This window comes from Myotis daubentonii, chromosome 10, assembly GCF_963259705.1.
Source record: "Myotis daubentonii chromosome 10, mMyoDau2.1, whole genome shotgun sequence".
Classification (NCBI taxonomy): Eukaryota; Metazoa; Chordata; class Mammalia; order Chiroptera; family Vespertilionidae; genus Myotis; species Myotis daubentonii.
The window spans coordinates 25,728,402-25,753,187 of NC_081849.1; the positions used below are offsets into that span (position 1 = coordinate 25,728,402).

Here is a 24,786-nt window from a genome sequence, read left to right on the forward strand (position 1 = left end):
TTCACTGATGTGCCCCACATGCTTGAACCACATAGTAGGTGCCGGATAAATAAATGAATGAATGAACGGAAATGCTCAAGCTACTCATGAACATTAATTCATCCTGATTTTACAGCGAAGGCACAGACAGTAGGGGATGCTCTAACTGGGAGATCAGCGCAGGAGAGGAGCTGGGACAGACACCCAGACACAATGGCCTTGGCGCCCTGTTTCACCATAGAGCGGACTCCACATGCCACAGCCCGCCTCCCTGCCCTGAGTCCCAGGGCTCAGCGTGTGGGCAGAGCCCCTGCTCTGTGTTCACGCTGCTGAAGCTGCCCCAGAACAGCACAACCAGGCATTTTGTTTCCATTTCCCGATTCCAGCCAGGAGAGAGAGGACGCGAAGAGTGTAAACACAAGGAATTAGACAGGCTCTGAGTGTGCAGAAATCCTGTGCCCTGTCAGCAAACACTGTCAGGACAGTGGGCTGCGCTGGGTCTCATCAGACTCCTCAAGCCGAATGACAGTCTCCCGGTTGCCACTAGGGCTTCCCTGCCATGTGCTGTCCAGACCAGATCAGAGAAACTGGGGACAGTGTCTTCCGTCCCTCTCCCACCTGCTTGAATGGTGACACAAAGACTAAAATACAATTTGAGGAAAGAAAGGTACTGAAGAGATAGAAAGGGAAGTCGATATGGTTTATATGAAGGAAGGAAGGGCCAGAAAAAGGTACAGGCCAGCCTATTTCAAACGCAAAGTGGTGCACCCCCCCGAAGAGACTTACTGGAGAGAATGCATGTGCAAGGTGTGGGTTTGAAACCTGGTGGGGCAGCCAGATTGCGGCCCTGGAGGCAGCGCTCATGTGAGCAGCCTCCACCCCAAGCCTCGATGGGCCATTTCCCATGCTCCTCTGGGCACGAAAGAGACTTCTCCCACTCCCAGAAAAGCAGGTGCCATGTGCTTTACACACATCAGCTCATCCCGGTGTTTGAGGGAACACACTCATTCATGTTACAAAAGACCAGAGTCCAGCTGGCTCCTGAGAGAGGGTGTGTGGGCAGCAGAGCAAAGGGTTAAGCAGATGGGGTGAGTCCCATCTCTGCCACTTAGGGATTGTGTGGCCTTAGAAGACCTTCCAAACTTTTCTGAGCTTCACTTTCCTCAGATGAGAAACAGAAATAACAATACTTCGTTGTTATTGGTATCATGGGAATATGATAATACCCCGAGCATTCTTAGCAGAGTGAGGGAGTAATAGTTAAGTTTCCATAAATGTGCCCAGTGATTTCCATGGAGGCAATTCAAATGAATCGATCCCTATGGTCTCTATCCAACTCCGATGAGCATGTGGCCTGAAGATTGGGCTCCCAGCACCTGACAAGGTCAGCTCAAGGCTGGAAAGAGACAAGAGGATCCCCAGCTCAGCTCTGGGCCATCTGAAATAGCCTAGAAAAGGCCATGCTGGACAGAGGGCAGGGAACAGCCTGGAAGGGTCTGTGCCACAGACACTCTACCAACCTGGACCCAGAGACCTGCATGTGGCTGCCCCGAAGCTGGGGAAACTGTCCAGGAAACCCCAAGTCTGGCTCAATTCGGGTGTAACTCAGAAAGCCAGCCACCGGAGGCAGAAAGAGGAATGCGGCTTCTCGCCTATGGTTTGGAGCCACAGCAGGGAAAGGGAGTACCACAGCCTGGCCTCGCGGAGAGGAGGGGTGTCTCTGAGGGCCCATCCAGGGCAGAAAGAAAAGCCAGGGCTGCATGACACTGAGGAGAAGCAGGATCCATTTCCACAAGACGAAGGAGTGGCCCTACATGGTACCAGGACAGCGTCTCAGACCTAGAACCAAGTCCCAGTTGTGCATGCCCCTGCCCTCCCCACATTCCCTGGGCTCCGTGTGCCCTCCTAGGAGATGGGGGGTATCTCCTCTTCTGTACCCCCACAACTGTTGGAGTCACGAATGGGTTAATGACAGAGGTGTGCCATGAGTGCCAGGAGCCGTGTGCATCAGCATTTCTCTCCTGCTGGAGTCTCGCCTCCCCTGGGGAGGCATCCGCATCTGCTGCGTGCAGCTGTACGGTAACAAGGAGAAAACCCCTGTCCAGCTGCTGCGCCCACAGAAACCAGAAGCAGAGCGAGGGCTGGAGAGGATGGACTCTGGCACGAGCTGTTACAGGATTCCAGGTGTCCTGACTGGTCGGGTCCTAACTCAAAGGATGGAAGCTTCCAGCACCGAGCCGGGCAGAGTACAGCCTCAGTAGTTACATGCTACCTGCACGAGGAAGGTAGGTCCTGTCTGCATTTTCTCCCAGGGCCAGAAGCTGCTTTCCCTCCCCCACTCCTGCACATCCCAGGTTTTAACGTCACCACGAGCTCCCACTCCTCCAGTTCCAAGTCCCAGCCTCCTTCCACCTGGGGATCAAGCCTGCCATCTCGGACCCATGTTCTCATCCTCACCCCATCATTTCCAACTTCAGACTGTCCATTGCATAGTGCCATCACCCCCTTGAGCAGGCATGCTCCCAGCCCCCCCACCCCTATCACCTCAGAACACCTCATCTTCCTCCCCTTCCCCCCAACAGCTACTGGACACCGACCACCCAAAGCAGCTGCACATATTCATCCCTCCACGTGGTCATGCCTGCCCGGCCCGTGTCCTTGAGGAGCAGAATGAGGGAGTCCTCTCTCAGGGTCCTTATCACACCATCTCCCTACCCTCTTCTCTTCCCTGCAGTTTTTTCTCTGCTTTCTTTCAGCCAACCCACACCCGCAGTCCCTCGCAGCCTGGCCAGGACACTCCTCTGAGGCTTCTCCATAACCCCTGCCCTCTCTGATCACCGCCTCCTGTGGCGCCACCTGCGGCTGCAGCAGAAGCCCTCACGGCTGGTGTGTGCTTCGGCCGGTGTGGACGGCTGCCCTTCTTGGCTCTCGGGGTTTGAGTGTGTTCGTTTCAGCCACGAGAGTGTCAGCACCTTGAAGACGGGTCTGCGGCAAAGTGCAGGAGCACAGGGTGGTGCAGCCGCCTAGCTGGCATTCTGATTCTCTCATGAATGCTTGCAAATTCAGGCAGAATTTGAAAGATGTATTCCATGTCCTCAGCTGAAATATGGGGCTGTCAGGCCCGTCAGGTGGGTTAGGAGAGGCTCTTACAGAAGTGCCTGGTATGTGGAAAGTCATACAGGCATGCGACTGTTGGTTGTGGCTAATCGATAAGGAGTTGTGCTCAGTTCGTGAGGATGCCGACAAAGACAGTGTGATGGTGGTGAGAATGTAGCAGAGCACAGCCTCCCTACCAAGGCCCCCAACAGCTTTGTGACCCCCAGAGTTGCTTAATAGCTGCTTAGTAAACGCACAAAGGAACACATGAGTTCCATCCAGAATGAAAAAAGATCAAAACGGTCCAACTTCCTAGGAGATTCTCCCAAGCTAATCTCTCTTTGTGTCCTGTTCTTAAAGGGCCACCAGCCCTCTTTCTAACACCAAGGGCCGCAGCTGCAGCGAGCCCTATGTGGTTCCCCCAGGTCAGACACTAGTCAGCGCTGCCCCATGGACCATTGCTCAGCCCCTAGGCACTGTTTGCAAATTTCTTAATAAATAAATAACCCAGGGAGCATCAGGCAAGTGTGTTTCACCTCAATATCTGCTCTCTCTGATGAGCTCTGCTCTGGGCCCTTCCCCTGCAGCTTCATCCAGCGGCTGGGTCACCAGCCCTTTTGTGGCACCATCCAAGGACAGCTGTGCCTGTGATGCTAAGAGCAGCCTGTGTTTACCTAGTGTAAAAAACACCCAAAAGTCAAGCACACGATTTATCCAACAGGGAAAAAAGTCCCCATGATGGACCATATGGTGCCCCTCTGGGAAAGCAGGGTGATCGGGGTAGTGCCCCCTGGCTTCTGGCTGGATGCCAGAGGTCAGTGCTATGCAGTGGACTTGCAAAGCCGAGACAGGCAGGGCTTCAGGTGTTGCTCGCTTGGGGTTTATAGCAGGATTTCAAAGTAGCCCCTGCTGCTGGGCTGTCTGGGGTGCTTCGGTGTGGTCCCAGGAGTAAGTATGGGATGCATGCAATGCTTTCTAAGACTAAGCTCAGCATCATTAGATGCTGGGAGTTTTCCCCACCACCTCCCAGTGTGGATTCAATGCTGCCCCGCGTGCTCCAATGGTATTTCCTGCAGGCTGTCCTATCCTTGCCAGTGTGCAGGGCCTGCCTTATTCATCTTCCCTAAGGTCACAGAGCCAGCGCGTGGAGCCCAGACTGGTGTTGAAGTTTTCTGGCTTCAAGCCCGTCCTCAGCAACAAGTGACATCAACGTCAGTGGTGTTCTCCACAGTGACCATGTTCATCAACAATTACTGGCGCTTCTTGGGCGCGTGCAGGTCAATCCATGCTATCTCACAGATCATACTTAACTCTCCCTCTTCCCGCAAGCATCTCCCGGCATCCACTGCTCACATTTTTTTTTTTTTTTTTTTACAGCAGCAGCTACTCTGAGAAAGAAACACTTGAAACTATTTCAAATGAGGACCCAGGAATTCATGAGGCCTGGGGTGAGGCATGTGAATGGTTTGCAGTCAGAGAGCCCCCTCCCTGAGACGCTGTGGGGAGCGGCTTCCCCAGCTGAGAATCTGGAGTGGAGAAGGGCGTCCCTGTCTGGGGATGACATCACCAGACAGAGCTCGGACGCACAGATGCAGAGAGTGAGGGGCCCCGGGGCCAGCAGCGGGTTTGGCTGTGATATTACAAAGGGTCTTTTGACCACTGTTCATCCCAGGCAAACCACAGAGACCTGGGTTTAAGCCGCCCCCGCCCTCAGCTGAGGGGCCTAAAGACACTCCTCAAATCAGCCTGGTGACCTTTGATCCCAGGGAGGGAGAGTCTGGAAAAGGTGGGAGGTGCCAAAGCTGAAGTGCCTTGAAGCAAAAAAAAAAAGATTTAGAAAAAAAATGAGTGCCCCCATGGAACACTCGTTCCGCCAGAAGCATGTGGAGTTAATTGCAGAAAAATGCATTTTAAAGTAAGATATTGGAAAACCATCCTCTCCGTCACCAGCCATAGTTATTACAATTATTTATACGGCATCGCCAAGGCCCGTGCGTTTCACAGCAATTAAGCTATTGATCTAGCAGCTCTGTGCACCGGGCAGAAGCCGCAGCCGCCACTCTCGCTCCCGTGGGAGCTGTCTCTCAGATGTGGAAACTGAGACCAAGGCAGAAGCAAACAAGAGCATGAGAATCCGTGGTTGGACTATTAATATTAAGAATCCATATGCTGATATAATATGCTAATGATATATTCACATAGTCATAGTAGTATGTTCATTTCTCCATTTACTCTGCCCCGATGTTATTTTCAGGGCTTCATGAGAAATTATATACTGTCGTGATGAAGTTAACGGGTTCCAGACCCATTAACATGGGCTCCAAACCTAGCTCTGCCATGAACCAGCTACTTGACCTCTGGGAAATGAGTCAACTTCTTCAACCCCTCGTGTCCTCATTCATAAAATGCAAAGGCTAACAGTGCCTAACAGGCTGATGTGAAGGATTAATATGTTGGTAGATGAAAAGCATTTATCATACCACCTAATCAGGGCTAAAGGAGAGTTTCCCGATCTTATCACAGGAGGTCTACAGAGGACATATCTCTCATAACTCATGTCCCCCGGTTACATCACTGGTAAGGAAGAGAGGCCAGTCTTGGTGTCCTGTGAGTCTCACACTGAGATCGCAGTAGAGAAAGTAACATTCATTCTGTCTTGATGGTGCTGAGGCAGGAGCTGGACCTGGACCTCCCCCTGCCTCTGGCCTCCTGGGTATGGGTGGCGATGGTGCTTGAACTCCAGCCTTCCCCTCTGCCTATCTGCTCCACCCAGGAACATACTCTCGTTTTCATTATTTTTCCTCAAGTCCAGAGTCAAGATTAAGTTCACAATGGTTACACAAAGTTTTCCTTCTGAAATGCATCTGAAGTATTGTTTAATATATTGTAAGGCTATGCTAAGAGATAAAATGTATTGCATTATGGGAGCCTGGGACCGTATGAAAATAATTCGCCTTTATAAGACTTTCTGCTACAAGAAGTTGCATGTTCCCAGAACATAATCCTTGATATTGGATGGTGTAGACAGGGAGACACTAGAAATAAAATGGCAGTAAGAACTGTGATGTTCATTTTGGCCTCCAGGCAGTGGGAATTGAGGAAAAGAATAGAGGCAGAAGGCGATGGTGCTTGAAGAATAAGTGGCCACTCGAGCTTGTCACACGTGGATGACCAAAGGAATGGCGGGATCTAGGAGCAAGTTAGGAGGGCAGCCTGGTGTGGATGAGAAGATGAAGACTGAGTCTGGGGATGTGAAGGCATGGCTAATTGACTGTGTCCAGTTGCCTTTGGAAATTCAGGACTGGTGTTTGGGTAGAAGGTCATTGCTAAGGACTTGTCTTTGGTCACTGTCACTATAGAGGTGGACTGTGAAATCCTGACACAGAAACAGTTCCCAGATCTAGAATTTAGACCACTGTGCCAGACTAACGCCCTCACCCTCTCTTAGGGTCAAATCTGGCACATGTCACAGATGCCAAAATATAGATTGGAAAATCAGTGGTGAAAGCGAGGGCCACAACATCACGTTTTTCCATTTCCCTTCACGTTGTCCCAAGCCACTGTGAGGGGCTCACTCAGTTGAGAAATGAGGACATTCTCCTATTTCCCAGCCCAGTTGCTTAAATAGGCTCCATGCCTTAACCTGAAAACTTACAAATAAATAGGCAGTCACTTTTAGGAACATGCGAAATACATGCCTATGCAGGAATCTTTTCTGCAGTCACCACCATCCTTGAATTCCAGCGTTTGAGGGACTGTACATTAAGCATCTTTTGAGATATCAATGTTCTGATGAAGAATGGAAAGCTAACCTTTAGCATGTGGTGAAATGAAAGATCTGGGCTGAAAAGGGTCCAGCAGATGAGTCTTGTCTCACTGGTTGAGCCTCCTGATCTCAGCAAAACGGCAAGTTTAGATGCTCTCTCAGGTCCCTGTTATTCAACAATACAGGCTGTGAATATTGTTAGCTCCAGTTCTTCCATTACGAGAGAGAATAGGGGTGCCCAGTGAGAGGTTCATGGGGAGGAAAACACATACCAGGATGGTTCGGGGTGGAGAAATAGGGAACATTTTTGAGGAACTAAAGATAAGTGTCATTTTGCACCACAATTTTCACAATTTTGCTTAGGGCTGGTTCAGGAATTTCTCTCCAAAGTCTATGTCATTTGAAAAATCTGACTTTATCTACCACTGCAAAAAAACAAATCTGCACTGATCTAAGACTCCAAACCCGGTGAAGGGCACTGAGCTTTGAGCATGTAGGTCAGCCCTCTCTCCTTACAGACCTTTCCCTTTGGTCTCCTTTGGTCGGCTTCATGCCAGTGCCCACCACCAGGGGTCGCTGGTTCCCTTCTGCTTTTTGGGACCTTCCAACATTTGCCCCAATCGCTGGAAGGGAAAAAGGAGGCAATGGCAGGGAGGAAGGGAAGGGTGGGGAAGCTGAGGGTTGGGAAATCTCAGGAAAGAAGAAGATTGAACAGGTCATTACTCTCCAGGCTCCAAGAGGTGGCCCACTGACTCTGGGGCCCAGATCAAAATGTTCCTACATCCCAGGTCTGTAGACTGGAGTCCATTGACCATTATTTCTTTCCTGTCCCTCAAGGTAGGCCAAGAAAAGCAGGTCTGAAACACCTCTTTGCTCCTCTTCAGCCATGTAGGGCTCTCTCATGTCAGCTTGTCGTGTTGCCCAGTGAGAGAGGCAAAAAGAAGCCAGCCACAGAATTGTCTCGCGTCACTTAATTTCCTCCTGGATTTCTAAGCAGGCAATTATTCCCTCAGCCTCCAATGGACTGCAAGCACTTTGGAGAGATTTATTGTTATTATTATTACAGGCACTGCATAAGTAAAGGTGTCAGGTAATTGAGAATAATCTTATCCTCCACCCTCCCAAGCATATTGTTTATCCAGTGGAACACTGTGTTCTTGCTCCACAGCTTCCCCTCCCCGAGTTTTTCATCTGACAATGAGGATGAACAGGTCAGAGGATCTGGGCGCAAGGGAGATATTTCTGTGACTGGGGCCTGGGAAACAGAGGACCAGAGCGGCTCTCACACTGGCCTGCCATGTGCCACTTGTGGGAGTCTCATTTCCTCCAGTTCACACCATTGATGAACATGACTTGAGCACCTACTGTGTGAAATCCCATTGCAAGAGGACTCAAAGGGAATCTTACAAAGGATTCGAAGGGAATTTGGCTGGTGCCCACCATCAAGGGTTTCTTGTCTAAAACAACAAAGATACAAAACACAACTTAGAAGGCAGTTTTGCATTTATGTTCCAATTTAATTCACAGCACGCATAGTAGGTGCACAAGAAACACTTGTGGATTTCATATGTGAGCTACAATTCTGATGAGATTAAGTTATTTTTATTCACCTTTTATGTGTAAATAAACTAAGACTCAGAGAGATTAAATGGCATGCCTAACGTCAATATAGCTAACAAATGATAGACTGAGAGTTTTCAATCAGATCTTCCGCCAACCTGCCCTGCCCCACACACCACGCTCCTCCTGAGTGAAGTACATAGAGATACCAGGCTGCGCGTGGCCATGGAAAGCCAAGAATCATTATGCTGAGGAGGGCTCTTGGCAGAATAGTGACACTATGAGCTGACTTTTAAAGGAGTAGTATTCAAACAGAAGGAGCTGCGAGGAAGAACACATCCTGGGACCAGTGGCAGGAGCAATGGCAGGGATGGAGGAGAGGCTGGCTGTGGCCAGGGCAGAGGGACATGGCGAGAGGGAGGCTGGAATGCTCTTCAAAGCACTGGGTTTTAATCTGCAGACAAAGGGAAGTGTAATCTTCTGATATAAGCTGACTTTTGTAAAAGAGAGAATCATCTTTACCCCGCTTTCCCAATGTGGAGAACCTGCTACAAGACCCATGAAGAGGAACATTTCCATCCCTTTCACGAAGGTGAGAATCTGCTTATTGTCTCCAACAACTAAGATACAAAACACTCTCCACCCCCGTGAGTGTGGCTGCTGACTTTGTGTTGGGAGGTGGATCATACTGATTCATCCACTCCTTTAAAAAAAAAATATATATATATATATATCAACACTAATAAAAGAGAAAAATGGTAATTGGCGTACGAGCTACCCTTTTCATTGGCTAATCAGGGCTATATGCAAATTAACTGCCAACTAAGATTGGCAGTTAACTGCCAACTAAGATTGGCAGTTAACTGCCAACTATGATTGGCAGTTAACTGCCAACAAGATGGCGGTTAATTTGCATATGTAGGCACAATGCAGGGAGGCGAAAGGGAAAGCGGGAAGAAGCCCCCTGCCACTGACAGTGATCGGAAACCCAGGGGGGAGCTAAGAGCTGGGGGGCAGGGCAAAGGCGGCCCTGGGGCCGCCTTTGCCCTGCCCCCCAGCCATGATCAGAGAATCAGGTGCCTTTGCCGCCCTGGCCAGTGATAGCAGGAAGTAGGGGTGGAGCCAGCGATGGGAGCTGGGCACGGTCGAAGCTGGCAGTCCCAGGAGCTAGGGGTCCCTTGCCTGGGCCTAAAGCGAAGCCCACTATCGTGGGGCCGCTGCAGCTGCGGGTCCCCGCTGCCCGGGCCGGACGCCTCAGCCAGAGGCATCCTGCAGGGGCAGGGGCAGAGCCCGTGCGATCACAGCGCCCCCCCGCTGCCACTGCAGGTCCCCGCTGCCCGGGCCGGACGCCTCAGCCAGAGGCGTCAGGCCTGGGCAAGGGGCCGATCCTGCAATTGGAGGGTGATGGGGGTCAACGCCTGAGGGCTCCCAGTATGTGAGAGGGGGCAGGCTGGGCTGAGGGACACTCCCCCCCCCCACACACACACCCAGTGCACGAATTTCGTGCACCGGGCCCCTAGTGTGTGTGTATATATATATATATATATATATATATATATATATATATATATATTTCAGAGAGGAAGGGAGAGGGAGAGAGAGATAGAAACATCCATGATGAGAGAGAATCATTGATTGGCTGTCTCCTGCACACCTCCTACTGGGGATTGAGCCCACAACCCAGGCATGTGCCCTTGACTGGATTCGAACCCAGGATCCTTCAGTCCACAGGCTGATGCTCTATCCACTGAGCCAAACCAGCCAGGGCTCATCCACTCCTTTTATAGCCAACTTCTTGTGTTTGGGTTAAGGCAGTGGTTGGCAAACTGTGGCTCAGCAAACTACGGCTCGCGAGCCACATGCGGCTCTTTGGCCCCTTGAGTGTGGCTCTTTCACAAAATACCGACTTCTGCGCATGGGCCAGGAAGTTTCAATCGCACTGTACATGCGCGCCCACACGTGGTATTTTGTGGAAGAGCCACACTCAAGGGGCCAAAGAGCCGCATGTGGCTCACGAGCCGCAGTTTGCCGACCACGGGGTTAAGGGAACAACACATTTCTTCACAACAAACTCTCTAACTAGATTTTTAAAAGCTTTGATATTCTTAATATAAATGGAATCGACCAATTTAGATTCATGGGAAATGGTGAACTTAGTAACAGCATTCTGTTTTAGCACTTCCCCGATGGGGTTGCTATGGGGTAGAGACCCCAAATTCTCACCAGCCCCCAGGCCAAGCTTTTAAACATAGATTTAACTTTGGTCTATAAAGCAGTTACTTCTCTAACCATAGCTTAGCACTTCAAACTTCAAAAAGGGTTTCGTGCCCACTATTTCAGTGCTAACTCACATCTGTGTGATGAGCCAGGTTAGTAAAGTGTCCTCAGGCACCAGCCCTTCAACAGATAAAGAATGAAAACCCACATATTACGACTAACCACATTCATGTCACCATTGTAGTTCCACCAGGTCTCTATGCTCCTGAGCCTACTGCCTTCACCATGCTGCCTTGGCGTTCACTTCCTGTTAACAATCCTGTAAGCTAGGGAGGGGATGTGACCTGGGCAGGCAGGGCCTTGTAAAGCAGAGGGAGATGAGTAAATAGAGAGCTATAACACTGCCTGTTGCTGGAGCTTAGTTATTGTATTTTGTGTTGTGTTGTGTTGTATTAGGTTGTATTGTGTTGTGTTGTGCTGTTTTGTGTTGTATGGGGTTGGATTGAGTTGGGTTGGGTTGGGTTGGGTTGGGTTGGGTTGGGTTGGGTTGGGTTGTGCTGTGTTATATTGTGTTGTGTTGTTTTGTGTTGGATTGCATCAGTAGAGCCAGATCCAAAGTTCGCCCTAACTGCGTAAGCTCTGTGGCATTCAGCGTCCATTTGCTTGTCCTTCCGACCCACAGTGGTTACACAATGACCGAGTCCTGTGCAGCAAAGGCGAAGTGGGACACCACAGCAAAGGATAACACTCACTGCCTAGATACCAGCTCCAGGGACACCCCCCCCCACACACACACACACACACACACTCCCTCCCTCAGCTGGCTCAGGTTACAGGCAGCTTCAGAAAGGGGCAGGGAAGAAAGCCAAGGGCAGGGGGTGGAAAACAAGAAAGCACCAGGCAGAGAGAAGGGGGTGGGCAGGTGGGCAGTTTGCAGGCCAGAGAGAATTCTCAGGGAGTGTGAGAATCCTGACTCCTGGGAACGCTGTGATCTGTTGATCTGTTTTCCCTGAGGACCTGAGGTAACCCGGTCAATGAAACCCAACCCTGAGTGGTTTTGACATAAGGTCATGGCCCCACATCAGGCAAGGTCATAAGTTCATTCTGCTCACAACAAGTGGGACTGCAGGTGGGTGGAGGGGGTGGGCAGGTGGGCAGGGGCAGCTCCAGGGGTTCTGGAGTCCTTCTTAGCCAGCCAGGTGACAGAGGAGCACATTCCTGCCTCCTGGGCACCAGAGAAGATCGGACTTAGGCCTAACGCCCTGGCAGGGTTCTGAAGGCAACGGCATCCATTTCCTCATGCCACAGCCCCCTCTGCTCACTAAAGGGGAAACTGAGGCAGAAAACACTGAACTTCAGACCAGCAGCCCACTTCAAGGGAAAGGTATATTAGCAGTCTCTGCCCAGGAGGGCCCCACTGAGGGAGGGTCAGTGCTCACAGCCTCTCTGCTCACACCCGCCTTCCTCCCCCCTTCCCTTGGGCCCAGCCAGGAAGCCCCAGATGCTTGCCTCCTACCGCCCCAACTCCCACTGCAGAACTAGTGTTTCCACCACTCTCACTGACTACCTCCTGCTTCTTTACTGGAAAACAGGAAGGAAGGAGGAAGAAGTCTTTTCCGAACCTCTGGTTATCATTGCAGTTTGCTTTTTCCTTCTTCTCCCCCACTCCAAGCCTCCCATCTCACCGGCCCCTGAATGGAGAAATCCAATACATCCGTGCTTGTGACCACAGGTGAGCCAACAGCTGCTGCTATGGTCTACTCTGGGCCAGAGGGGCCCTCCCTGGTGAGTGGTGTGTGCTTCCTCTCAGGCTGCTCTTAAACCAGAGTGAACTCTACATTGAATTCTGTACCTCCTCCAACAGCCGGTAGGTGGCAGAGCTGTGACAGGCTGGTGATTCCACTTGTGGCTCTTGGTCCTGCAATGCAGGTCAGGACCGGCCCAGCTGTGTGTCCACAGGCACCCCGAGGTGGCCCACATAGAGATCCAGGGCAAGACAATTTGGGGGAGAACTACCCCAGAAACTCTTCTGAAAGCCCCCTCCTCTCCCTGTCTCTTGTGTTTCTCTGTACTTCCCCTAATTTTATCTAGAAAAGAGAAGGCCCATTAACATGTATGAAGCCTTTGCAGCAATGGTTTCCAGACTTCATGGCATAAAGTCCACCTGCGGAGTTTGAGAAAATGCAGCTTCCTTGTCCTGTTCCCTCAGATTCTCACTCAGCCTGGCTGAGGTGGGGCCCCAGAGGTTGTATTTCGAATAAAGCACCAGCGTGAGTCCCATGCAGTGACCAGGGATCCTTAAATTGAGAAATACAACCACAGGTACTGTGATGAGGGCTTCTTCGTACTAAAATCTGTTCTCAGGCCTCACGTAATTTCTAATTCCCTCCACCTGTCTCCTATTCTTCAAAATATCGCCACTGCATTCCTCCACCATGAAGGTGCATCTCTGCATTCAGAGAGACCGCTCTTCTCTTCCCTCCACGATCATTTCCGGGTGCTCTAAGGTCACTGGACCTCTTGCTCCTTATGAAGGTTTTCTCAGTCTGTCTAGCAGTCATCCTAACCTTTGTTTCACTCTGTCTAAACACCTGAAAAGCCTAGCATCTTCCTCTGACTTCATGGTCAAGGGCTCAGCTGCAATGGTACAGGGCAGGCCACACCCCATCCTCCCCACTTCCAGGCCCTGCCTTCCCAGCCACCCAATTCGATCGTCCTGGCAAAGCTTTCCTCCTCTGGTGCCTCTGAGCCCGGCTCCACAGTCAAGCAACCCAAGGCTGAACCGGGGGTGAGCTTGGGAGAGGGCAACTTCCCTGAAAGTCAGCAGACGTCAGACCCACCCAATGTGGTCACGCTGGGTGTCCCTAAGGTATCACACTCCGAAGTGCCTATGGGTTAGTCTGCAGGGCTGCCCTAGCAAATGACCACAAATTGAGTGCTTAATACCACAGAGGTATTCTCCCAGACTTCTGGAGGTTCCAAGTCTGAGATCAAGGTGTTGGCAGGGCCATGCTCCCTCTGAAAGTTCAAGGGAAGAATCCTTCTTTGGTTGGTCCAGCCTCCTGTGGCTGCCGGCAATCCTCGGCACTCCCTGATTGTGGGAGCAGAGGTCCAGCCTCTGCCTCCATCTTCAGTGGCATTCTCCCTGTGTCTCTCCGCTCCTGTGTCCAAATCTCCCCCTCCTCTCTCTCACGAAGACGCCCGCCATTGGACTTACGGCCCAGCCCACTCCAGCGTGACCCGCAAGACATTCAAATAACTTGGTCACATCCTGCAAAGACAGCATTTCCAAATAAGGTCACATTCATGGGTCCTGGGGGTGAGGAATTCAGCATTTCTTTTGGGGCCATACACTTCAATGTACCACACTCCAGACTGAAAGTACTCCTCGCTCCCCTTGCCTTCTGATTGAAAGAAAGAGCAGGTTTAGGGGTTCAGTGCTTCCCCTCCCACTTCGTATGGAGAAAGGGATTTCTTTCAGTGGGCACAGTAGGAGAGGCCAGTTCACACACAGCCCCTTGTGACTTCTTGGATTAGAAGAGTTTAAAGCAAGTCAGCTTTTTGGCTTCCCTGCTTCTCAGCGTGTGGGCCCAGATCAGCAGTATCTGGGAACTGGTTAGAAATGCAAAATGTCCAGCCTCATTGCAGACCCACGGAATCAGAAACTCGAAGGGCCAGGCCAGCCATCTGTCCATAACAAGGCCTCCAGGCAATCGAGAGGCTCACTAAAGGGGAGAATGACAGCCCCAGCAGAAGGGCACGCGAAGGGGTCCCTACAGAGAGCAGCAATCAGCTACCCGACTCTATGGCTAGCTGCCCCAAATCTCCTTGTTTCTCTGTGTTCCCCTCTCGCTGTCTCTCCTCACCTGGCTGTCCCACCGCTGTCTCACACACACTTACGAGGCCCTCGCTTGCCTCCAGTTCTTTCTCTTGACAAAGAGGAGAGCTTGGCAGGGGTTGGTTAAGTTAGTTCTGATCACACACAAAATAAACTGTTATTTTCCTATCTGCCAAGCTGCTGAAGGCAAGGATGTCAAACCCAGGAACTGCGCGAACGTAAGATCTACAGCTACCCTAGAGTGTCTATGTCATAGGCAAGCTTTATTATTTTTTTTTAGGAAATCATGGTCCAATGCCCAGAGAGATACCAGTGACAACCTCTTGGATTGCTCAGTTCACGGGCTGTGACAGTCTCCGTCACATTGCCCCACCTGGGGAAAGAGCAACTCCTATCAACGGCAGACGGCGGATCACCTCTGACATCTGCTCTCCACATTCCGGACACCCTGGCAGGGCTCGCTCAAAGCAAAGCCCAGCCCCAGTGCTCACGCGCCATATGTGTTTGCTAAGTCGGCGTGCACTAGCAGACAGACCTGCAGGACGGCAGATCCACAGGCAGGGGGAAGCCCTGGGGACATGTGCTGGAGTTTGGTGAACGTTCAAGACAAGATTTTAAAGATGTTTGTGGGTTGGGGGTGGAGAGGTGCAGAAAGGGCTTTGGAGAGAGCCAAGGCGCGAGTCCTGGGGAGGCCTGTGTGCAGGTGACCAACCCAGCACTGTTACACGTCCTTGGAGAGACGGCCCAGCTGGGCATGGGGAGGCCAATGTGGGGAGCAGGGGATGTGAGAAGCCCTAGAGCTCCACTGCCAGGAGCCGGTGGCCACAAGCAGAGGCTGATATATTCGTCTCTCTATCTGACTGTGTTGATGTTTAAGCAGATTCTTACCCAGTTTCCGTGCCACTTTTCTAATCACCAAATTGGGCACCATGATAGTAGAATCACAGTCCAGGGGAAATGCAGTCACACCCAATGCAGTGAGGAAAGGGGTTTGTAAAAGAGGAGCACGCCAGAGAGATCAGGTCATCTTTGCATGCCCGCACTCTGGTCTGAGACACAATTTGCATTTCGTGTGGAAATCAGATAGACAAAGGCTTGAGTTCAAATTTCCTAAAAAGGCTGCCTTATTCATCTCCATTCTCTCAGCCGTGGGCAAACTACGGCCCGTGGGCCGGATCCGGCCCGTTTGAAATGAATAAAACTATTGAAAAAAAAAGACCGTACCCTTTTATGTAATGATGTTTACTTTGAATTTATATTAGTTCACACAAACACTCCATCCATGCTTTTGTTCCGGCCCTCCGGTCCAGTTTAAGAGCCCATTGTGGCCCTCGAGTCAAAAAGTTTGCCCACCCCTGTATATGGAGCCCTGGGATACAGGAGGCCCATTCTTTTTATCACACGGGAAGGTAGTGGCTGTGTGTCCTGGGCCACAGCACCCTCCCCAGCAAGCAATCTGATTTGATTTCAGCCTCTCTGGGCCATTCTCCAGGCTCACACATTCCCCAGGCCTGGCCATTTCAGAATTTCACTCTATCACTCTTGCTCATTTAGTTTGAAACACTCACCCATTCTTCTTAAGCACATCATATGCTACATGCATGTTGAAACTGTTGTGACTTATTTTGCTTTGGGGATCCCTGATCCACTCTTCAAATCAGCCAGAGACACCTAAGAAGAATGGGCTGTCACAAAACTGGGTTTGCAAGTCACCGTTCTGGGGTTCGACTTACTGTAAATAGGAATGTTGATGCATCACCTCTCGGGGGTCCCCTCTAGACAATGTAAGCCAAAGGGGCCTTCTGATGAGAAAGATAAGGGGGGGGTGGGGGTAATTTACATGGTGAATTCTCCTCTGGCCCCAGTGAAGAACACTGGGCGACATGGTGGAAATTCATGGAGGGAAGAGATCTGTGGAAGGAGCCTCATAACTCAGGTGGCCACTGAGCTGTGATCGTGCCAGTTCACCTTGTCCAGCTCGTCTTCCCTCCCACCCTTCTGATCTGGCTGTAAATCACCTGTATGTATACACCTCTGAGAGCCAGTAGATGATTCATGAAACCCAACAGACACATGCCATGGAGGGAACATGAAGCTGGAGGGTCGAGGAGTGGAGTGAGAGGAGGAAACCCCAATATTCTAACACTGTGGTTTGTACCCCCTCTGGGTGTACCTCCCCCGCTCCCTCAGCCCCAGCAACAACTCAGGAGCCTGAGGACCTGTCTTCTCCAAATGCCGGCTTCTTAGGGTCCGCCAGCTGCATTAAGTTGGCCAACAGAAGGCTCAGACTCTGACCCCAGCAGAAAAAAGCGAATAACCTCCTCCTCTCTCCTCTAGTTGCTTTCTTTCCCCCAGACAACCCTCTCACCTCTTCTGGCTTCTCTCCTGTCCCAACACTTCCCTCTCTTTCATCACCCCACCCCTAGATTGGGGAGTTGCCTTTGTTTACCTATGATGAAGAGGAAGAGGGGAGGTTGATGGTAGAAATAATTAATTTTTACTTGGTTCTTCTTCAGACAATGTGACAAAGGGGTGTGTTGACATGCCAGTAATAATCACCATGAGCTCATGTGGCCCATTTAGACTTTAGTTCCACAGAATGGATTGTACTGTGTCATCTCATCTAATCATCACAATGATCCGAGAAGTTAGGCATCAGTGTCCCCAAAGTTTTCAACACCGAACCCCCAACCCAGAGGCCAGAACTAGGATTCATCTGAAATCTCTCATGACAATTCTAGGCAGACCCTCCCTCCAAATCAGGTCCTGCTTTCCAGGGTGGCATTGCCCAGGGACTCCTCTGGGCCATGAGTAGATGTGCCCCTGCTCTGGCATGGACCATCTCAGACTATGACCACTCAGTCCACTCGGTTCTGCTAAAAACTCTGTGCCCAGGATTGAAACATGTGTGATCCCATGTACTGGTAAGTCATGTTGGGAAGACTGACGAGTTCTTTTTGGCCAGGTTAGTGTCTGGGTGCCTGTGGGAAAACTGTGTCCCCCTCTGCCTCAGCTCCCTCGTGTGGAAGTGAGGGCTTCATATCTCTGTGGTTCCTTCAAACATTAAGTCCTTTGATTCTACAAGAGGTGCAACTAATTCAGCCATAACTAATCACAAGGCACTGAGTGCCGGGGTCCAACCCCAGCAGGTCCAGGGGTCCCCAAAGGTGTGGACGGAGTCGGCGAAGAAGGAATGACACGGAGACAGCGTTCAGTTGATCAGCAGCCTAGCCAGGATCTCTAGCCCGGATCTCCAGCCAAGTTCTGGTCTGGATCTCCAGAGAGGTTCTGCTTCGGATCTCCAGCGAGGTTCTGTAGCCATGTTCCCTCGCTAGGTTCTCCAGCCAGGTTCTGTCCAGGCTCTCCAGTCAGGTTCAGTGTCCAGGTTCCAGTCAGGTTCTCCTGCCAATCTCTGTAGTCAGGTTCAGTCCAGGATCCCTTGCCATGTTCTCCCGCTAGGCTCTGTCTCTAGGCTCCGAGGCCAGTCCCTCTCCAGGATTCTCCGGCATGCTCTCTCCAGCGAAGTTCTTCTGTCTCTAGGCTCCGTGTAGGTTCTGTCTTCTTGATTCTGTTCTAAGTTCTGAGTGTTTCTGTCTTGTTACAACTGTATTTATACCAGTTGATTCAATCCTATCAATCTCTATTACAAAGGTTAGGGCGTTTCTTATCTCCATTCCAGGGAGAAAAGATTATGTAGTTTAAGCATGATTATTCGTAGTTAAAGGGATTAATTACCCGCCTGGCACTTAGTTGAGGGGTTTTATTCCCTCCCTAACTTCAGGGGAAAATCCCTACCTGGGGATTCAACCTTTCTCTGAGAGGTGACCTTGGTTAAAACACAGCGCCAAGAAGGTGAGTAAACATATTAAGAACCGTATGCCATATATGCCAGGTCCCTTGAAACAGCAAGGATGGACTGGCTCCCGGCAAATTCCCCCTTTTTTATTTTTTAAAAGCAAGCATTAAAAAGAAAAACCTGAAATGCTCTCTTGTATCCATTTTAAGAGTAGGATTGGCACTTTCTGCTATTACCTGAGTCCTGATCTATCACCCCAGGGAGAGCTTGCCAATCCTGCACTTTCCCGGGGTGGAAAGGCTGCAGTGGGGTTAAGGATAAGGCTCCTTGGGCCTACCTTCTCCCATGCCTCTACATTTACCTTTCTGGCACCTTTCCTTCCTCAGAAAAGCATGGACGTATTTCTTGTATAAAATGTTCTGTCTGACTGGGAGTAACCTTAATTCCTCTGCTAACAAGCATATATGTTAAAAGATCAATACGGAGTCTTTTTTCTTTAGACTCAGTATGGCACATCTTAATCTAAAGATCAATACAGAGTCTTCTTTCTTTGGACTCAGTATGGCACATCTTCTCAATCTAGGAATCAATACAGAGTCTTCTTTCTTTGGACTCAGTATGGCACATCTTCTCAATCTAAGTTCTGTACTATCCACCTTCTTACCCTACTTATCCTCTATAGGGGGGTCTGTAGCACCCTGGTGGAGTCCTATCCGTCCCGAGTGTGGGGTTCTCAATGGGGGGGGGCTTACCTAAGGGAATCCTGTTCCAGGGGTTCCCAAAGGTGTGGACGGAGTCGGCGAAGACTATCCACCCTCTTCCTACGGTGGAGTCCTATCCGTCCTGAGTGTGGGGGTTCTCAATGGGGGGGAGGGGCTTACCTAGGGGAATCCTGTTCCAGGGGTTCCCAAAGGTGTGGACAGAGTCGGCGAAGACTATCCACCTTCTTCCTACGGTGGAGTCCAATCCGTCCCCAGTGCGGGGCGCTTACTTAGGGGTCCCTGTTCGGGCGCCATATGCCGGGGTCCAGCCCCAGCAGGTCCAGGGGTCCCCAAAGGCGTGGACGGAGTCGGCGAAGAAGGAATGACACGGAGACAGCGTTCAGTTGATCAGCAGCCTAGCCAGGATCTCTAGCCCGGATCTCCAGCCAAGTTCTGGTCTGGATCTCCAGAGAGGTTCTGCTTCGGATCTCCAGCGAGGTTCTGTAGCCATGTTCCCTCGCTAGGTTCTCCAGCCAGGTTCTGTCCAGGCTCTCCAGTCAGGTTCAGTGTCCAGGTTCCAGTCAGGTTCTCCTGCCAATCTCTGTAGTCAGGTTCAGTCCAGGATCCCTTGCCATGTTCTCCCGCTAGGCTCTGTCTCTAGGCTCCGAGGCCAGTCCCTCTCCAGGATTCTCCGGCATGCTCTCTCCAGCGAAGTTCTTCTGTCTCTAGGCTCCGTGTAGGTTCTGTCTTCTTGATTCTGTTCTAAGTTCTGAGTGTTTCTGTCTTGTTACAACTGTATTTATACCAGTTGATTCAATCCTATCAATCTCTATTACAAAGGTTAGGGCGTTTCTTATCTCCATTCCAGGGAGAAAAGATTATGTAGTTTAAGCATGATTATTCGTAGTTAAAGGGATTAATTACCCGCCTGGCACTTAGTTGAGGGGTTTTATTCCCTCCCTAACTTCAGGGGAAAATCCCTACCTGGGGATTCAACCTTTCTCTGAGAGGTGACCTTGGTTAAAACACAGCGCCAAGAAGGTGAGTAAACATATTAAGAACCGTATGCCATATATGCCAGGTCCCTTGAAACAGCAAGGATGGACTGGCTCCCGGCAACTGAGGACTGAAGAGGAAGGAGCTGGGCTGTGCTGAGCCACGCAGGGACAATCAGAGACAGGAAAGTACTGGGTAACACGGGCCCTGCAGAAATTTATACCATCACAAAAACCAGGCTCCCGCCACAAAGGTAGTGAGAACTGAGGCCAAGGATGTGGACTAGTAAACCCCACACTGGGACTCTAAGATGCCCCTGAGAGGAGAGTGAAGGGAAGAATGGATGGACGGGAAGAGGAGGAGAAAGCAGAAAGGAGAGGAGGGAGAAGGGAAGAGGCAAATGTAAAAGATCGGCCAGGCTCCACACTCCTGTGAACATGTCCTAGCAGATTTGCATTTCCTGTTAACAGTCATTTCTGTTTTTGTTGATCCTGGCAGGGTTTCCATGTCAGGTAATCGCCGTTTTAGTTCATTCCCCTCCAATGACAGATTGTGGTAAGTGAAGTTGGTTGTTCATAACGCTACCATTTACCTAACAAATTTTGAGCTTGTAGTACAGCTTCATTAATATGTTTAATTTATCGTTACAATTCCTTCAGGTTAATGGTTTGAGAGTAGGCTGGAGTTTAATCTGAGCAGTTATTATAAAGTGCTTGTTTCTCGTTAAAATGTAAAATGGAGATACTCAAGATTTACTTGGGATAAACTGGCCAGAATAAATCTTTCTGCTTTGCGTTGGGAAAGGAATGCATGTGGGCTATTAAAAATGCTCAGAATTGGAGAGCCACTTCTGATAACTCTAAAGTAATTTTTCAGATTAAACTGTCTTTCCCCAGGCCTAATGGAAGAGATGCCTGAACTCAGAATTTATTCTGGAAGGATCTCTGGAGGCTGCAGGATGGTAGGGGCATCAGAAAATGAATGAGAGCTGAATTTTGCCCCAAAACATAGCACCGAAGATTCCTGAAAGGTGTCTGAGTGTTGGGTAATGGGGGACAGGAAACAGACACCAACTTATGAGTCTTTCTCGTGTCCTCAGGGAAAAGATTGAAATCGAGAACGCACGCCCTCCATAGAGAACAGGACACAGCCATCTCTTCTCCAGGTGGGGTTCTGGTGGGGTCCTCTGACAGGCAACCTGCCCCGAACACTGTTGTGGCAGCCCATACACCCGCCCCCACCCACCTTCACTTCCAGGGCCTGGCCAGCAGTGGATGCCACGGAGGCTGACTTCTCAGAGACACCACCCCTTCTTATTATCACTCCTACCCAGTCCCGCTCCTCTTCCACAGGCCTTGGTTTGAGTCACCTTGTGTGATGGTTAACTTTATGTGTTCACTTGACTGAGCCATGGGGTGCCCAGAGATTAGGTTAAGCATTATCTTGGATGTGTCTGTGAGGGTGTTCTAGATGAAATTAACATTTGAATCCGTAGACTGAGTAAAACAGATTGCCCTCCCTAAAGTGGGTGGGCCTCATGCAATCAGGTGAAGGCCTGGATAGAAGGAAAAGGCGGAGTAAGAGAGAATACTCTCTCTCTCTGCCCCACTGTCTCTGAGCTAGGGCATCAGTCCCTACCTTTAGACTTAGACTTGGGCTGAAACTAACCATGGGCTCTCCTGGGTCTCCAGCTTGCTCCCTGCAGACTGAACTTCTCAGCCTCCATAATTGTGTGAGCCAATTCCTTATAGTAAATCTGCCTGTCTATCTATCTATCTATCTATCTATCTATCTATCTATCTATCTATCTATCTACTTCTCTGGACAGGAGAACTAATAAACCTCTGAACCCAGACTGAAACCCTTGAATAATGGGTCCCAGGTATTTCTGTGACCTACATAATCTGGCCTGCTCTCTACACTCATCCACCCCCATTCTCTTTTGGCCCATTTCCCTCTTGTCCCTCTAGCCTCAGGACTGTTCTGTCCACTTAGGACAGTTTCCCAGAGAACCTTTCATGGCTGCTCCCTCACTTCTTACACTCCTCTTGCTCAGATGTCATCTCTCCTCAGAAAGGCCTTCTCTGATCTCCCACTTCTAATAACTCCCACCCTGATCTGTCTCCATTCCCTTGCCCAGTTTCATTTTTCTCTATAATGCAACCTGAGACTATAGCTGTGTATTTAGTGTCTGTGCACACCACTACTCCGTACAGTGCACTCCCTGTGGGTAGGAACCATGTCTGTCTCATTCTCCACTGTTCCTCCAGGGTCTGTGGAGAATTCAGCACAGAGTGGGCGCTCAGTAAGTTTTGTGGAAGGAATGGAATGTGAAAAAAATGGAAGAAAGAAGGAGGGAGGGAGGGAGGGATGGGAGCAGCCATGTAAGCCCAGGCCCTCAGCCCACCATCAACTTTCCAAGGATGGCCCCTGGCATCTATTCATGACTACAGCATCCACAGCTTGACATTCCTGGGGGGGAGGCTGCAATCTAGGGGTTAGAAGTGCCAAGATAGAGGTCAGTTGTGTAAATCGCAAATAATAATAATAATAATTATATATGTGTATATATATGTATAAGCTTTTACCGGAAGGTTATGATGATTAATGATCAAATTCTACTGGCCTCCTATTCCGACCCCTACCCCAAATCGAGGCCCTCTCTGTACAAATTTCACTGGTCACCCTGTGGCACACATGCAAGAACCCACACTGAGGGCTTGCTGTGCTCTAGCTCCCCAAGGCCCAGACGTGAGTGCTCTGTGCCAGCAAAGAACAATGGTACCTTGAAATGATTTGGTTATCAAATGAGACTAAATTTAAATCTTTTCAAAAAAAATTTTGGTATTAGTTAATAAATCTTTTAAAAATAATTATCAGAGCAGGTGGTTCATGTTGGTCTGCATATAAACAAAAGGCATGAAGCCAGTCCCTGATAGCAGAGAAATTTCCAGCAAGTCCTCTAGCTTATCCACCTGTTGGAGGAGGAGAAGGTCCCTGCTCTGTCTACTAGGCTCTATGAGCAGGGACACCAGCTGCGGCTGGGGACACAGGTGAGCTCACTTATCCATTTGGAAGGAAACCCACAGCCGGGCAAAGAGAACTTCTGGTCCCCACGCCAAGGAGGGGTGTGGGGGTAGATGTCTTCTCAAGGAGGCGTCTGCCCCTGCTAGTGGGGGTTGAGCTCTGCTTTCTCCTCTGCACTAGTGAGGGGTCACTGGGGTCGCGCAGGCGCTGGCTTCTCTTCCTCCTGACAGAGCCATAATTAGCAGGAGACAGAGCTTTCAAAGAGGAGTGTTTGGCTCCAGGCACATCCTCGTCAGCCTGTCAAGCAGACGCCTGTTCTCCGCGCACTATTTTGAGCCACCTTCTCAGCTGCATTTCTGATCCTCTTGGCCCATGTAACTCCCCTCCCCACCGAGCCTCCCTCATGACATGACTGGGGCTCCTAGGTTTGGGAGAGGGCTGGACAAAAGGGGCATTTTGTGCAGGATGCTTGAGGGCAGCAGCGTGGGAGTGGCGGCCTAACCCCACTCCACATCTCCCACCTCTGGCCCAGTGGGCTCTGCAGAAGAACCTGTGAGCATGGGGTCTTGACTCAGGGACAGATTATTACCAGAAGCCAAGAGGTTCAACAGAGTCCTGGCCTCTGAGAAAATAAAGGGTCCAAATTGCTTAGAGAGGATTGCTTGGCAGCCAAACCGAGATGCGGAAACAACAAGAGGGGGTGTGTTCTCCGCTTGGATCGGCCCTGCAGAGTCCCCAGGGTCTGGGGAAAGCCAGGCAGCACCCAGAAAGTCTGTGAAGCATCCAGGAGTCCCCAGCTTCCGGATCACCAGTTAGAGCAGTGGTTCTCAACCTTCTGGCCCTTTAAACACAGTTCCTCATGTTGTGACCCAACCATAAAATTATTTTCGTTGCTACTTCATAACTGTAATGTTGCTACTGTTATGAATCGTAATGTAAATATCTGATACGCAGGATGGTCTTAGGCAACCCCTGTGAAAGGGTCGTTCGGCCACCAGAGGGGTCGCAACCCACAGGTTGAGAACCGCTGAATTAAAGGATCACCCTGGAAAAGAACAGCTTCCTTCCGCTGCCCGAGGGAAGGTGTTCTCCAGAAACCTTAAAAGTCAGCTTGTAGGAGACGGCCATTATGTCCTCAGGGGAATGCCATGCACACTCTCCAGCGCTGGTTCTCCCTACCCCACCCGTGGCACACCCACCAACCAGAGCTCACTCAGGAGGCAGGTCCATAAAGAGCTGCTTACACTGCACTCCTGGCACCAGCTGGGCAAGCTGGGGGTACGAGAGTGGGCCTGAGGCTGGGGTGGGGGTGGGCTGAGGGTCAAGGGAGCAACTCATAGGGTGGGGCCCAGAGAGGGAGAGCAGGAGTCAAGGTTCCGGGTCCAGGCGTATCATTGGGCATCAGCCTCAAGCTTTCTGGGCTGACATGTGGGATAAACACAGCACTTTCATCCGCCCAGGCCTCCTGCTGCTGCAGCACCACTGTAGGACTGGGCCGTGTGCTCCTGCTTTCGGGGTAACAGAGCCCTCACCTCTGCCCCCGCTGAGGAGGAGGACTCCTGGTGACTGAGGCGGAGGGCACTCCCCTCAGCGGGGAGGGCTTTTCTGGGAGAGGGCGCCCCTCCTCTGGGGTGGTCTGTATAGGGACTCACCTTCTCTCCTGGGCCACCAGCCGCCCATTCTTAAGAGATGGTTGGCTCAGCGAGGGGAGTGGAGCACAGTCAGAACCAGGGCTCCCCGTGAACACGTGTCTGAAACCAGCTGTCAAGCTGCCGCGGGTAACAGCCATGAAAATTACTACCTGCATTGT

The 24,786-nt window shown here is 50.6% G+C and overlaps 1 protein-coding gene across 1 annotated transcript in view; it reads right to left on the reverse strand.

Moving 5' to 3' along the window:
• Positions 1–24,786, reverse strand: part of PLXNA4 (plexin A4) — a 416,580-nt gene that overhangs the window by 157,303 nt on the left and 234,491 nt on the right. The window lies entirely within an intron of this gene.